Source organism: Halichoeres trimaculatus, unplaced genomic scaffold (assembly GCF_033239565.1).
Source record: "Halichoeres trimaculatus isolate MK-OKI-2021-1 unplaced genomic scaffold, fHalTri1.1 fHalTri1_scaffold_8, whole genome shotgun sequence".
Lineage (NCBI taxonomy): Eukaryota > Metazoa > Chordata > Actinopteri > Labriformes > Labridae > Halichoeres > Halichoeres trimaculatus.
The window spans coordinates 2,811,433-2,826,682 of NW_027437186.1; positions in this window are offsets into that span (position 1 = coordinate 2,811,433).

The following is a 15,250-nucleotide window of genomic DNA, read 5'->3' on the forward strand; positions in this document are numbered from 1 at the left end:
GTACAGAAAGTATGCTAGCTTTTCCTCCCCTTTGGCCTTATAACACATCTCTACATCTTTCCACATTTGTAATTGATAGTAACTTTGTAACTATCTTAATGTGTTTGTTAAAAATCAGATCCATGATCACACCCAGATTTGAGGCATGGTCGGTGGTTTTTAACTTTAACGCTTTAACGTCTGGAGCTGCTCACTGACTTTTCACCTCTCTGCTCTGGCTCAAAAAAAAAAAAAAAGGAAGAAAAAAAGCCACCTCAGTTTTGTTCATGTTCAACTGGAGAAAATTTCAGCTCATCCACACATTGATTTGCTTTTACCTGTGTGCTGCCATGATCTCCTGGTGACACTGTAATGTATGACTGTGTGTTGTCTGCATAATGATGGTTACTGACATTGCTGGGCCAGTGGGAGCATATAGATGTTAAACAGAAGAGGCCCCAGGATGGAGCCTCGAGGGACTCCATGTGTGCTCAGATGTACAGTTACCTATAGACATAAAATAATCTCTTTCCTTTACACAAGACTAGATTTAGAGGAGCTGGTTGAAATGCGCTGGTTTTAGAATGGAAAAAAAAAAGCAGTCGTACACAAAATGCCACAGATGGATTTTTTTGAAGGTTAAATCCAGACAAATGGAAGATTATTAGTATCTTGTATGTACCAACATAGTATAGCCCATCAAGACATTGTTTAATTAGCATAAAACCCAATGTAACAATCATTGGGTATATGAGCTGAGCACAGACAGCCAGTCCGTGCCGTGGAGCACAGACAGAAAATCTGTGTGTGGCAGATGGGATTCCTACCTATTCCCAGGCCGACGTTACATAAAGCAGTCTTGTAGTTTTAATGATTTTTGCTAAAACAACACATTATAATCAAGTTTAACCATTAAACATGGAATAATATAGGAGAAGCTACATGTTATACTTATGCTGATTAAACAAACACCCATGTTGCTTTTTTGAGTGTAGTCCCCAAAGACCACTGTTGCTTCACCACAGACGGGTGAGTGGGTGAATGTTTTAGTGTAGGATCTGACTACTAAACATAACCGTCTTAATACTGTACATGTCATGAATTTTATGCATAGGCAAAGAACTCAATGATGGCAGTTTGCTCTTATTAACAGTTTAAAGCTCCTTCAGAGAGCATTCTCTGTGTGTGGATCTTGGCCCCCTGTGGACAGAACAATATCTCCGGTCTCCTTCTCTGTGTTATGAAAAAAGTTAAACTGGGTTTTTCTCCACTTCAGTCTCACACCCTTCCTCCTCAGAGTGCTTGCAGGTGTTCTAAACTGCTAAAAGAAAGTGTTCTTCTGGCTGCTGATAGTCTGCTTTGTCTTTGTAGGTCATAAAAAGACATTACTTTAATTTTCAGTCTGTTACATAACTCCCTTAAACCTCCTCACCAGACTTTCTGTGTACCCTCTGCTTAAAAATTAGGTCTCAACTGTGTGGTGGATTGACATTTTAAAATGTGGGCCCATGGCTTGAATGTGGAGTCAGTAATCATAATCCTTTCAGGATAAATTGAAGGACTGTTGTGTGTCCTTGTGCTGTTTAAACTGGTAGCTTTGGGGTGAGATCATCTGCCACAGTGACGCTTGAACAGGGACTCTCCCAAACAGAAGGAGGCACAAAACTACGGGAAACAGCGCAACAGGCCAGTGGGGTCAACCACAGAACTGCCTTAAAAGTCAACACACAGCGGTGAACCTGCGACCAGAAAAACAGAAAGAACATGGCAGAGAGCTCCATCAGCAGCTGATCCGATCAGGCCAATATCAACAGAGAACGTGCAGCAGAGTCAGATGTGACTGGTCATTGACAGAAAGCCTGGCACAGCTGTGGTCAGACACACCTCATATTACACTCCTTTGTATATATGGATGAAGGCAGACGGTGGTTTTTAGACCCACATCCGGTGGAGATGCTGTGGGAAGAGGATCATAAACTGCAGCATCCTAGGTTCCCAGTATATGAACCAGAGAACCAGAGGAACCAATAAATTGTGAAGTTGAACCTCGAGCAGCACGCACCCAGCCCAGGCTGGCACGGGATGAAAGGGCCACAAGGAATTCCTGGTCTAACCACACATACACACACTCTCAATCGTGGCTCAGCCCCTCCACAGGCCCCCTGCCTGGACCCTGGCCCTCAGCCCGGAGCCTACAGAGGCTTTATTAGAGAGGAGATGGAGGACCATGTGGTGTGGCCCTGGCTGTGGGAATGTGCCAGGTCAACAGCAGATTACAGTGTGGAGGTATCTGTGAGGAAGGTACTGATTAGTGCCGAATTATGCACATGTAGAAGTGTGTTTGTGTACAGCACTTGTACTTATAAGCTTTAATGATTGTTGGGTGTGTCCACATGCCGAGAAGTGCCACACAGGCATACCCATGTGCCTGTAAATGTGTTTCTAAGTAAAACTATACACATGCATGTCTGTATGAGTGTGTGTTGTTAGCAAGTGGCAACATCTGGTTGAGTGTCCGCTTGGAGGAAGCCCCTTTAGTACCGTAAACCACATGTGCACCAAACCAAAAAGCAATTTCACAACAAAAATAAATGTATTTACTGTGCGCTACAAAAAATGTCTCTCCTATAAAACGTTAATTTCTCTAACACCACACACTGTACGGAACATGATTGTTTTCTAAAGCAAGTTCGCCCAATCAGAGGCAGAGCTCAGCTGATACACAGGCAGTTAACCTATCACTGTTAGTGTGTAGGCTCAAAGCCTGTCTCATTTCCAATATGGCTCCTGTCAATGATTAACTTAGAAGAAATAGACGCTTGGTGTCAAGGAGACTACGTGCATTTATAATACAGCCTATGGTTTATGGTAAAGCTTGTTTGTCCAAATACATAAAAAAATAAAAATAAAATAAAGAAATTTGTTTTGTTTTGTTTTATTATTTGTTTGTTCTTTGTTTTTTTATTCTTTTTTTTTTTTTTTTTTTTTTTTTTTTTTCAAACTACAACAAACCATAATTGGACAAGAGGATCGATCAAAGGAGGCTGAAATTTGCAAGAAAAACAGCTTGATGCATTCATGTAGCACTTCAGTAGCTGTCTGGATTTTCACACATTAAAATCATTAACTTAATTCACTGGACAAAAATTGTAAAATTACCTTCCATGTCATGATTGAAGAAATAAAGTTCAGAGACAAAAACTTTGTGTAAATGTTGGTGTAAAAGTAAAGTTACTATTTTTTTGCATGGGACCAGAACAAGACCTTTCCAAGCCGCACCACGATAGAGCTGCAAGCACATTTTGGCAACTAAAGTGCTGTTCCATCTCCATTCATTAAAATGAGTAATCACTTAAACTCTGAATTCAAACTGTAAGCAGCATAAAAAATGTCAGGTTGTTCAGTGGTCTGTTATCAGAATGGATAGTCCACTGTGAACTCAAGTTTGTCTGAGTTCTGACAGGGTCAACTGTGTCAGTTATTGTCCACCCTTTTGTTTAACTTAGCTCCTCTGGTTCTTACCCTTTTTCTGCTTGCTCTTGTTCCTGATCTTGCCTCTTGGTTTTATTACCTTTGCCTTTGCTGACTGACCTCCAGTAAACTGAACTCGCTTTTTGGGTCAAAGACAGTGGCGTTTTCTCCTGGAGGCCAAGAGAAGCCATGCTTCCTCTTTTTTTTCTGAGTGTAGCTGTGAATTAATACAAATACTCCTTTTTAACAGTTTAGATTATTCTTCTGTGTTTTGTTGCTGTCATCTCTTCCTTATTGCTCTCCTCTTCTCTCTTCTTATTGAGCATTTTACGATGTATAAAACAGAGCCCTCATAAATGTTATGTGGTGAATGCGTGGTGAAAATTAGATATTGCACACTGTTGTCCGCAAGGAAGCACACTGAATCATCTGTGTGTTATTGGAGATCAGTTTTCTATCAGACTTCAATTCAGTCAGGTTTGACTGCAAACAAGTGACGTAACCTGTCTGAACCAATTTTTTCCTCTGTGTAGTTCATCAAAAAGTTGGTGTAGAGTTGAAGTAACGATTAAATAAAGCCCCAATTCCACCAAGTGGTCTGGTGTGGATCAGTCCAGTTTGGTATGGACTGGATGGGCAGCCGCACAGCCACTGCTGCTGTCACACAGGAAGTGATGGTTCTTTTAACCAATCAGTAGACTGCAGTGTTTCTAGGTCCAGCTTCTTGGGTTGAATTAGTATATCTGGCACCCTAAAAGTAGGGTACCAGAAAGAGGGACAGTTCATCTTGGTTGTTTGGGGATCTGTCCTGGGATTAGTTAATGGAAATGCCTTAAAATGCATAAAAGTCAGGATTAACAGAAACTGATTTTATATTTACAGTTAAACTTCAGTTTTGATATTACACATTATACATATACCCATAACTGTTTACTAACATTGAAGGGTATTTTTGGGGGATGTACTCACCTTTAAGGCCATCCTAAGTGGTCATTGGAGTAACTGTACAGAAACAATGCATCATTCGCCTCGTTTTTTGTTACAAAGGAATTCTGTGGCTTTAACAGCGCATTATAAGGGCCCTGTTTTTGTCAGAGCAGATTCAGGGTTATTGAAAGTTAGACTGAGCTTTTTCAGAATGTAATGAAATTGAAAAAATGTCTTGAAAAAAGACGTGAAAAACTGGAAAACACATTGTTTTAGCTGCTGCATCTTTAAGGCTCCCTGCTCTAAAAAACATCTTCTCACAGATTTGTCAGCACTCTGGAGACCTGAGCCATCGGTAGACCTTGTTTGAGGCCCACCCCTCCAATGTGTCATAAACCACTTAGGAGATCCTTATGCGATGACCTCATCACTCTGGTAATAATCTGGTGCTATTTTCAGAGCCAAGCGTTTTGATCAGTTTATCGCCAAATTCAGGGATTTGAAAATCTGCACATGCTCAGTCTGAACATCCAGATTTGTTAGTATACATCTATGTCAACAATATGAGAAAGCAGAAAACACTCCTTCAGAAAAATGTACCTCATTTATCTACACCCCAGCAGTAAGTCATCATAGATAGCTCTTTAAAGTGGACGTGTGCATCTGCTCCAGAACTGTTCCATGTAGCAGCCAGCTTAAAATAAGTTAAATTATTCATCATAAAACACCTTAATAAGTCTCCACATGTACAGATATCATAAAAAACATACTAACAGCTTAAAAGCATGCACTGTAACATGGATGCATGCAAACATCTATCGTGACAGCAACACAACAAGCAATAAACAGTCCGTGCCTGCTAATTTAGCTTCCTGGCACTCTCATTTATGCTGCTCGCAGCGTTCAAGCGTCAGGGTCAAAGTCATATTAGCAAAAGGTGAGGCCAAACAAATGAGATTATAGCTGAATTAGCTAATTATCATCATTTCCATTCCCTAACAGCCTGTAATATCTGCAGCATAATGGTGCTTGTCAGGTTTATTGTTGTGTTTGTCTGGAAAGCCTTTGCCCTCTGGTCTCACCTGCTGAAACACATCGCCCATCCATTAGAATGCATTATGGAAATGAAATCTTTGTTGCTGTTTTTTTTTTTTTTTTTTTGTTTTTTTAACATAAGCCTTTATATGACAAGTTGTTTTTTTCCTCTGCTGGTGTTATCGGTTGTTTTTTTTATTTTTTAACAAGGGGAGAGGAATACGAGAGACAGAAGAGAGGGAGGTGCAGAGAAGGAGAGGGAAAGAAAGTACATGGGTCTTTATTCAAGGTTAGATCAGGCTGGAATTTTCGAAGGAGTACCTATTAGAGACAACCTTTCAGAGGAAAATTGGACCCGTCTACCTTTTAAGGACGACATGCTAATTCATGTCAAAAAGGCTTTTAGTCAGGCGGACAGGGCCAGAGGAAAGGCTGTTGTGCTACATTCATACAGGCTGATGTGCACTCACATCGTGGATAGCACGGTAAAACAGTGATGACAGTATTCGCTTTAAAAGACTAAAGTAAAAAATACCAAACAGATAAAACCACAATAACAACAAACAAACAAAAACATGTCATCCGAACATTTATTGTGTGCAAAAAGAAGACCATTCTTCAATGTCGAGTGAAGAGATTGTCTTTTCTTGGCTTTTAAATGTCAACTTAATTTTCTTCAGAATCCAAAACAAAAATCTTAATCGTCCACGACGCAGGTCCTTTATCGGACTGGTCACCTTAAGACTGCGACGTCACCTGAAAACCACTCTCCAGTGAATGTCCTCCATACAGGTGCATCTCAGTAAATATGAATATGTTGGAAAAAAGGAAAACTTGCATATTTAATAGACTCAGTTTGCAGAGTGGGAAATATTTCTCCATTTATCTCTTTTAACTCTAATGACTATGGCCAACAATGAATAAAAACCCCAAATTCAGCATCTCATAAAAAATAGAATATCTGACTCTTTTATATTTAACACTGCATCACAATATCATTGCGCTCATTTAACCAGTTTATGTTTGGAAATGTGGAAAGCATAATAGCATAATAAACACTTTTGTGAAAATGTATTATATGTTTATTTTAACATGAAATGCCTGATGAATGATTTTTGATTTTCTAAAGCAGATCAAGTGAGTGATGCTTGGATGACATGAAACTGAATCTGCATCCCAGCTTTTGAGGATGATTTTACGTAATATTCTGTCACAGGCTACACTGGACTTGGATAAATGTTTGTGTAGAGGTTGATCAGTGTGGATTTGCTCTGACAGGAGGCTTCTGTATAGGTTTTAAAACAATAACCTGGCTCCACTACATCATCCTCTGTCTGTGCGCAGAACTTGAACTCAGAGGAAAGAAGTCTCTGGGGTCATTTGATGTTTCATACTCTTCAGGGTAATCTGATCGGTGATATGAAGGGTCCAGTCACATTACGGGACCTTCAGATGATTTAGACTTCAGCTCTCTCCACAGTGTGCGCAGTGTGAGCTGTGAGGACCTCCTGGGATCCTTCGGCTGTAAGAGATCAAACAAAGAGTTGAAGATAGACGGAGGAGAGACACTGTTACTGCTGATAGCCTCCTTACCCCGCTGACACTCAGGAGGAGTTATCCATGGAGCAAACACACACATGCACACACACATGCACACACTTTTACACTCACAAACAAAACGAACACAGTGTCTCACCCCTGTGTCCTGTCCCCTCTTTCTTTTTCCTGTCCTCTCTTCTCTCTCTCAAAGCCCGCCAGAAAGCGAAGGGTCTTTCATTTTTTCTGACACCCTTGTCCTTCAGCCTATTGATTGGCGACCAAGCCTCTGTCGGCTGCTAATAGAAAGTGAAGTTCATCAGCCTCCCCCTTCCCCTGACACACACACACACACACACACACACACACACACACACACACACACACACACACACACACACACACACACACACACACACACACACACACTGCTCAGGGACCCTCCCATCAGCAGACACTGGGTGATCTACAGTAGAGAGGCCAGCAAACTAACCTTTGCAGCGCCATCCTCACTTCCTGCAAGCTGTGCTCTTCCTGGAAGTCTGTTTATTTATTTTAGAGCTTTAGTGCCTGAATTCTCCTTGAGTCAAACAAACAATGCTGCATGACGCTGTTACATAACTACTGATGGCTGTATTTCTCTATGGGTCCAACCTAAAGTTAAGATCCCTGAATATGTAATGCCTAGTTTTTATGTTTCTCGGCATGATGCAGTGTTTGGAAGCTTATCAGTTTCTCAAGTCAGCTGTGCCTCTGATTTGGCAAACTCCTCTTAATATCTTCTAAACGACTGAGATGTAAAAATATCTTAGCATAACAAGCTGATTTTACAAAGTTGGCTTGTTGTCATCTTTCAAACAGCAGCTCAGTGTAACTACCATAGACTTTATAAAACATAAACATAGCCTCTGCGACGTCACCCATCTTTCCTTATACCGTGATATGAAGCCAATCCAAAGAAGCAGCCACATTGGATATGACTCAGGTTTTAAGCTTCCTGTCTAACAGCTACAGGGTGCTCGTCAGTTGTGTGAGCTGAGCTGTGTCTCTGATTGGACAATCAGACAATTCTAAGAACTTCTTACGCCTCAGTTACAACAAAATTCACCCCCTGTACAGTGTGTGCCGATAGAGTTTTTTTTTTTTTTTTTTTTTTTTTTTTAATTCTGCAGCCAGCCTCAAGTGGATTCTTGATGAACAGCAACTTACCACTTCCACATAGGCTTTAATTTTCTAAATCAGATGCTGCCTCTTGGTAACTACAATTACATACATTACCTTATCACTTTGCATCCTGGGAAAAAAATAGTGTTAAAAAGAAGATCTGCTCTCGAAAAACAAATGCACAACTTGGTGAGAGCTACATCTTTAGTTGCTCATGGGAAACAAAGTCTTAATCCCCCCCCCCAAAACGAACAAACAAACAAACAAACAAACAAACAAAAACACGACTGATTTTAACCACAGGTGTCATTGCGGAAGGGTAAAGTCCTCACAGAGCAAATGTCTCATAAAAGAACTTTAGTTCAACTGAACCAGCTGTGCACTTGCTTTATTCTTTTCTGCTTGAAGTTTTCTGTACTTCTGGGGAGAAATCTTGACTCGATCCAACGCAGACTCAAACTTTGCTGGCTTAGGAGAAAAAAAAATCCTCCTGAGCTGAAGGGACAAGCTCACTCATTTTCTTCCATTTCTGCCTCTGCTCTGTCTGGTCCTAAGCCAAGACCAATGGCTCCTATTAGTGAGTGTGGCAGGCCAGCTGACAGGCTAGTCAATATCCATGAGAAGGCCACTTCATTAATGATCCGTGCCTGCTCAGAGAGATGAAGGGGCCAGAGAGGGTGGCCTCTGACAGGCCTCACAGACAAGCAGAAGGGGGTCGGTCTTCATTTCCAAATAGAGGATTTGGTGTGTTTTATAAAGATGAGTGATATAATAAATACAGAGTTTGTCCTAGAAATAATTAAGAAATGCGTCTTTCTTGAATCATCTGTTATTAATGTAATGAGCAGTTTTTGTTTCAGTCACATAAAGATGTCATGTTACAAAGAGTGCATGAACATGTCTATGAAGGGTTGATGCATTGGTGTTCAAACATGTCCTGTTGCTTGTTTTAAAGAGAAGACCTAAAAGGTTTTCATTCTCACAAGAAGCCACCATGGGTGAACACAGAGAAGGCAGCAACACCAAAAGAGGATCAGTGATCTCACTTAAAGTCAGAGCCAGTCGATCATCATCTGACTCTTTTTATTTAGTTTTAACGAGGATTAGGATAACTAAATATGTAAAGCAGTTACAGTTTCAGGCACAGCTGTTGAAAAGCAAAGTCCAATGCAAACACAAACATAAATTCAAGACAATGGAGAACTGGATTTGTTTCTGTATAGGAAACCAACCCTCCTTTTCAACTTGATGACAATAATTTGGGTTTTAGATTTTAAGCCCTCATTGAAAGTAGACAGTGTGTGCATATTCTTTTAGTCAATACACATTGCCCTGGAGAAAAAAGCATGATTGTTGTTGAACTTATGTTTGTTTTAGGTGTGATATTAACCCTTTGACATGCACTTCATAAAATATACTTACAAAAAAGTTAAAATAAATTAAAAAAAAAAAAAGAAAAATAATAATTATAATAACAAAATAAAAAAGACACGTAAACCTGTTTCTTCCTTTTCATTTAGCAACTATACAGGTTTGTGTAAGTTAACCAGCTGGTTAAACTGCCAGTTTAGGGAAACATTTGCCATTATGTGCAAGTCAGTGTTCAAAAACTTGTACAGATTCAAACAATATAAATATTCAAGCTGCTTGATGTATATTTTTAGCTGTGGTCATTTATTCAACAACAGTGCTCCCAAATAAAATGATTTGCTCTAATCTGCCTTCTAGTTCTGCATTGGTGGCTTCTGACAGCTCTATCTCAAACTGTGACAAAGCCACAGTTTAGATACTCACTCATATACATCAGGTTTCATATTTGTAATGTCCTCACAAGTAGAAAAAAAAATGATGGCTAATTGTACAGAATCAGCAACAAAGAACAGCATCATCTGCATGAAGATGAGCTGAGCAAACCAAGCAAGGTGGATGTAAAATCATTAATATCAAAGGGGGCCCAAAAACAGAGCCTTGTGGCACTCCTCTATTAATAAACACTTTCTTGCAAATCTATACACAATAACTTTAAGATAGATAGATAGACAGGTTAGCTTAGATAACCTAGATGAACCCTTCAAAGCATCAAAACATAAAACAACTGTCAGTACCATTGTTTTTGGTTCAGAGAAAAACAGCTAGGTAGAGTAAAATCTTTTGATCATGCATGCAGAATCATGGATGCACTACACCAGCATCATCAGATTAAAGCTTAAAAAGGAAACTGACTGATATGAACATATCTGTTCATATGCACTCTGATGCTTTAGAAAGCCAGGATCTTGCCTCTCTAAATGACCGTTTTGTTAGAAAGTGAAGAGAACAACCTGAGAAATCAACTCCAGACAACAAAGAGTGTACAGTATGTTGAATTGTAACTGGGCCCAGTAAAAAATGGGATCACTTCCTTAGCAGTCACTGAAATGCTGTGATGATACTAAATAAGAAAACCTGATCCTTCCCTTTGCTTTCCAGAACTGATTAGACAGCAAATGCTTCGTTGGATTCTTGTTTGCTCAAGAGTTGAAAAGTAAATGTACACCCCCTCAAAAAATCAGCCCGGCGCTCTCCAACTTTATCCCAGGCTGCATCCTCCCAGCCGGCGCTGCTGAGCCTGTCGGGGATTGTAGCAGAATGAGAGGGAATTACAGAGGTTTGGTAGCTTGTGGGATTGCAGCAGCGATACGGTTTCCTAGAAGCAATAATACTGTGTGCCGCGCTCACTGGCAGTACATCCTGTATTGAAAGAGAAACTGATAAACCATTTCAGCGGATCACAAGTCGTTTAGATAAGTTGCTCTTTGCAGGGGCCTTCGGTGAACACACTTCTGTTTCCCAACACACAAACACACTCAGTAACACACTCACCTGCCTTTAGCCCTTGTTTTCTGTCATGTTGCTGTGTTTGTCGGCAGGTGTGTGGTTCCGGGGCGAAATGATGTTCCTGCCCTGGACGACACGGGAGAGCTATCTGTGTAATAGAATTATCTGGAGAGGCCACTCAAAATTAACATAATATGGACTCAAAATGTAAATTGTCTTTCTGTGAATTGTAATGTGCATGTGAATCTGCTCTCTTGCTCCTCTCTGTCTTATCATCCTCCCTCTCCCTCTCTCTTCTTCCTCTCACACACACATTCACTGAGTTTTTCTCTTATTTCCTGTTTCCAGGAACTGATAAAAATCCTCTGTGTTGATGTGGGCACACACACACACACACACACACACACACACACACACACTTCCACACATTTTGGGTGCAAATACTTGAGAGGTGTGTGTTCCGCTGACACGTGCGAAGCTAAATGCCAACGTACCATTTAAGAGAGAAAGGGCAGCAGCACATCCAACCTTTGTAGTGTGTCATTCAGCGGTGTTCACAGCCGTTCACATATAAAAATGAGGTCTCCTCTGTCCCGGGGAGCAGCGGATACCTTTCACCCCATCAGGCGAGGGAGGGGAGGGGATGTTAACAACTGCAAAGACATCTGTCGGAGAAAGAGAAAGGTGACAAGCTAAAAAGGGAAACTTTCTTTTCATTATTTTACGTTCACTCTTTTTCCAAGCTTCTTTTTTATTTCATCTTGTTGATATGTTTGAAAATTAATCCTACTTTTGTCCGCAGCTGTTTTTTCCCCCACACTTATTCCTCCATTTTTTCCCCTTGCTTCCTGCTTCCTTGCCTCCTCCTCCTTTCTTGTCATACTGCGATGATGAGCACTTTCAGGGTGTTCAAGTATTGCATTTAGCCATTCAGAGAGTTTGATAAAGCTACAATCTTCCCCCTGCCTTGGAATTACACGGCAAAGGGAAAAGGCCACCTCTTTGTCACTAAATGCCTCTCCCATTCATTCACATGACAGCAAAGTAGTACGTCTTTTCCCACGGTAAAATGCCAGATTTGAAAGCCCTCTTTTCGATTAATGTTTAGAGTAGGGCTGCATGCCATCTTTAATCCAGAAAGTATTTTACAGTCAAATAAGAGCAGCTTCCACTTAGTACAGGGGGGTATCTTTACCTTTTATACCCTATGTGTTGTAGGTTTATCTGGAAGTTTGGTGAATATTAAAGAGGCTCCATAAAATAGAGCATGTTAGTAGAAGTTACGTTGGCCTAGGCAACCAAACTAAGTATATAAATAAATAAATAAATACATAAATAAATAAATAAATAAATAAATAAATAAATAAAAACAACAAAACAGGACAAAAACATCAAAATTTACATTGAGATCGCACCCAGTTTGACTGAATTGGCTTAACTCATTAATTGCTATAATAATAATAATAATAATAATAATAATAATAATAATAATAATAATAATAATAATCATAATAATAATCATAATAATAATAATAATAATAATAATAATAATAATAATAATAATAATAATAATCATAATAATAATAATAATAATAATAATAATAATAATAATAATAATAATAATAATAATAATAATAATAAATCAGATTTATATAGCACTTTTTAAAGACACTTAAAGATGCTCTACTAAACAGATATCTTGAACGCTGTCTTGAAAAGGTGGTTTTGAGTTGAGTTCTGAAGGAGAGGAGTGAGTCTGAGTTGAAGATGTCAGGTGGAAGGGAGCTCCAGAGGGTTGAGGCAGCAGCTGAGAAGGCTCTGTCGCCAACAGTACGTTGCATGGTCCTCGAGTCAGAATGTTGGCGTTTGACGATCTGAGATGGCGGCTGGGGGAGTGATGTTGGAGGATGGTGAGGTATGAGTGAGTGAGGTTATTAAGGGCTTTGTTGGTGGTGAGCAGGATCTTGAAGATGAATGGATGCTGCACAGGAAGCCAGTGGAGGTGCTGGAGAATGGGTGTGACGTGTTCATGGGAGCAGGGGTGGGTAAGCAACCGATCAGCTGAGTTTTGAGAGGAGGCCATGAAGGATGCTGTTGCAATCGTCCAGTCTTGAGGTTATGAAAGCATGAATAAGGGACAGAGACACAGCTCAGCTCATGTGACTGATGGGCGCTCTATAGCTGTTGGACAGGAACCTCAAAGCCTGCGTCATATCATATGACAGTGTCCACTGATTGGCTTTATTTTGCTGTTTTACTGACGTATTCAATACTATGTCTATATTTTGACAGTCTATGGATAAAGCCAGCACAGGCTGAATCTCCTCCATGCTAACAGACTATCTGTGGTGTTTCACACTACAATGCCATCGTTTCTGTCTCTTGCACGGAGTCATATTTGCTGAATGCACTGTGTTGTTGTGTTACCGCCCTCTACTGGTCTGGTGGGGGTGGTGCAATTACTGTTATTTTTTTTCTCAACATGTTCCTGGTCTGATCAGGACGGTCTTCTCAGGATTTCAGGCCTTGGTGAAAACGCAGACAACGATGAGCCACAGGAACTATTTAGCTCCTGCAAAAAGAATTTACAGGGATTTTTAGTTCCTTAAAACAAGTCATTTTTGAGGGGTCTAAGGCCTTTGATTTTGTAAATCTGGTTGAAGAACTTTTGAAAGACTTTTCAAGTATCCTCTGTAACCCTGAGATAGTGTACTCCTTATGAATACATCTTAACCTTAAGGGCAAACTGAGGGTTTATTCGAGCTTGAGTTTCACCGTGGTGACAAAACATCTCACTTCTTAGTCTAACTGCTTTATTTTCATTAGCTCTCTTAGCTTCCCCTGCTGCTGTCTCATTCTTGCTCGTGGCAGCTTTAGGCTCAAGGAGCTAAAGACGTACAGTTTCTAGTGATGACTGGACACAGAGGAGAGGACATTTTTAATCCATTTGATGTTTGGAGGTGAGGAGCACAGAGATCAATACACTCTCCTGAAAACAAACTTCACAATACTCTGCTGAGTTTATATTTTGGCACAGCCCTACTTAATGAGTTTTGATCTTAGCAGCTGTTGATTCATATCTTAGATTTCATCTTTCTGTCCTTGAAACCCTTTTATAGTTCTTTGCTTTCATGGTTTCTTGGTTTGTTGACCTTACGTCTTTGGCTTGTACAACTGACCAAGCCAAGAGCCTAAAAATCTTTGTGTATTCCTGGCATTTAGAAAACAAAGCAAACCAATAAATCTTCCCTATTTAATACAGCTCCAGTGTAAACAGATCTGCTTTTTGAAATGCTTTTCCCACAAAAGAGTGGGAGGCTTTTTGCTAACACACCTTCAAAGACACCAAAGCTTTTTAAACAGAGCTCTCCTCAAGTGTTACAACCATCATTGATGAAGGTCAAGGGTAGTTTTCCGCTATTAAGATGAGTGTGCATAAGCTGCTGCTCCTCTTCATGCAAACAACATCTCTATTTATGTTCTTTACATTTCTCTTCTCTGTTTGCAGGAAGCGTCAAAGACCTTGTAGTTGCACTGGCACATTTAGTGCTGCCGAATTCAAAGGCAGTGTTCTGTTGCTCGCTCATAAAGAGCTGCTGCAGAGAGCGACACAGGTTTCACAGAGAGGAATTCTCACCATCCAGCAGCCTGTGCTGGCTTCAAATTACAAGTGAATTAAATCATCCAAGTCAGGGTTCACAAGGGTGGTACAATGCACAACTGAGGCATGAAATAAGCCTGCTTTACCTGCAACTTTCTCCATGCGCTACATGTGTATCAAATAGCTTGGATTCCTGCACTGCTTATGTGTTGGGATGAGTTTACACCTTCACTGGTGTACTATGTCACATTACAGTCAAAGGGCTTCAGAGACACGTCTGTTAGTTCACCAAGAAATCAGAGCTTTTCGCTTTGAGGCCGTCTTCTCAGAGGCCCTCCCTCAGATCCAAGCTGTTTTATGCTCCAACATCAAAATGTGCAAAGGTAGAACTATGAGAGTCACTCTCGAAAATCATTCAAAGTCTTAATCCAAGAAAGAAAAGCTGATGAAAGACAGAGCAGATGAGTCGTGGGAAGAAATAGCACCGAAGCTGAATGAGTCAGTTTAAAATAAATCTGAAGAAGAAAATTATCAAGACGCAACAAATGGAAGAATTCTGCTCGCTAACGCTCAAAGATGCTCAAAGATGCTCAAAGATGCTCAAAGACGCTCAAAGATGCTCAAAGACGCTCAAAGATGCTCAAAGACGCTCAAAGACACAAAATAGAAGTGAATTGACTTGTATAACACAGGGTTGTGTTGCTCATCTATCACTAAATG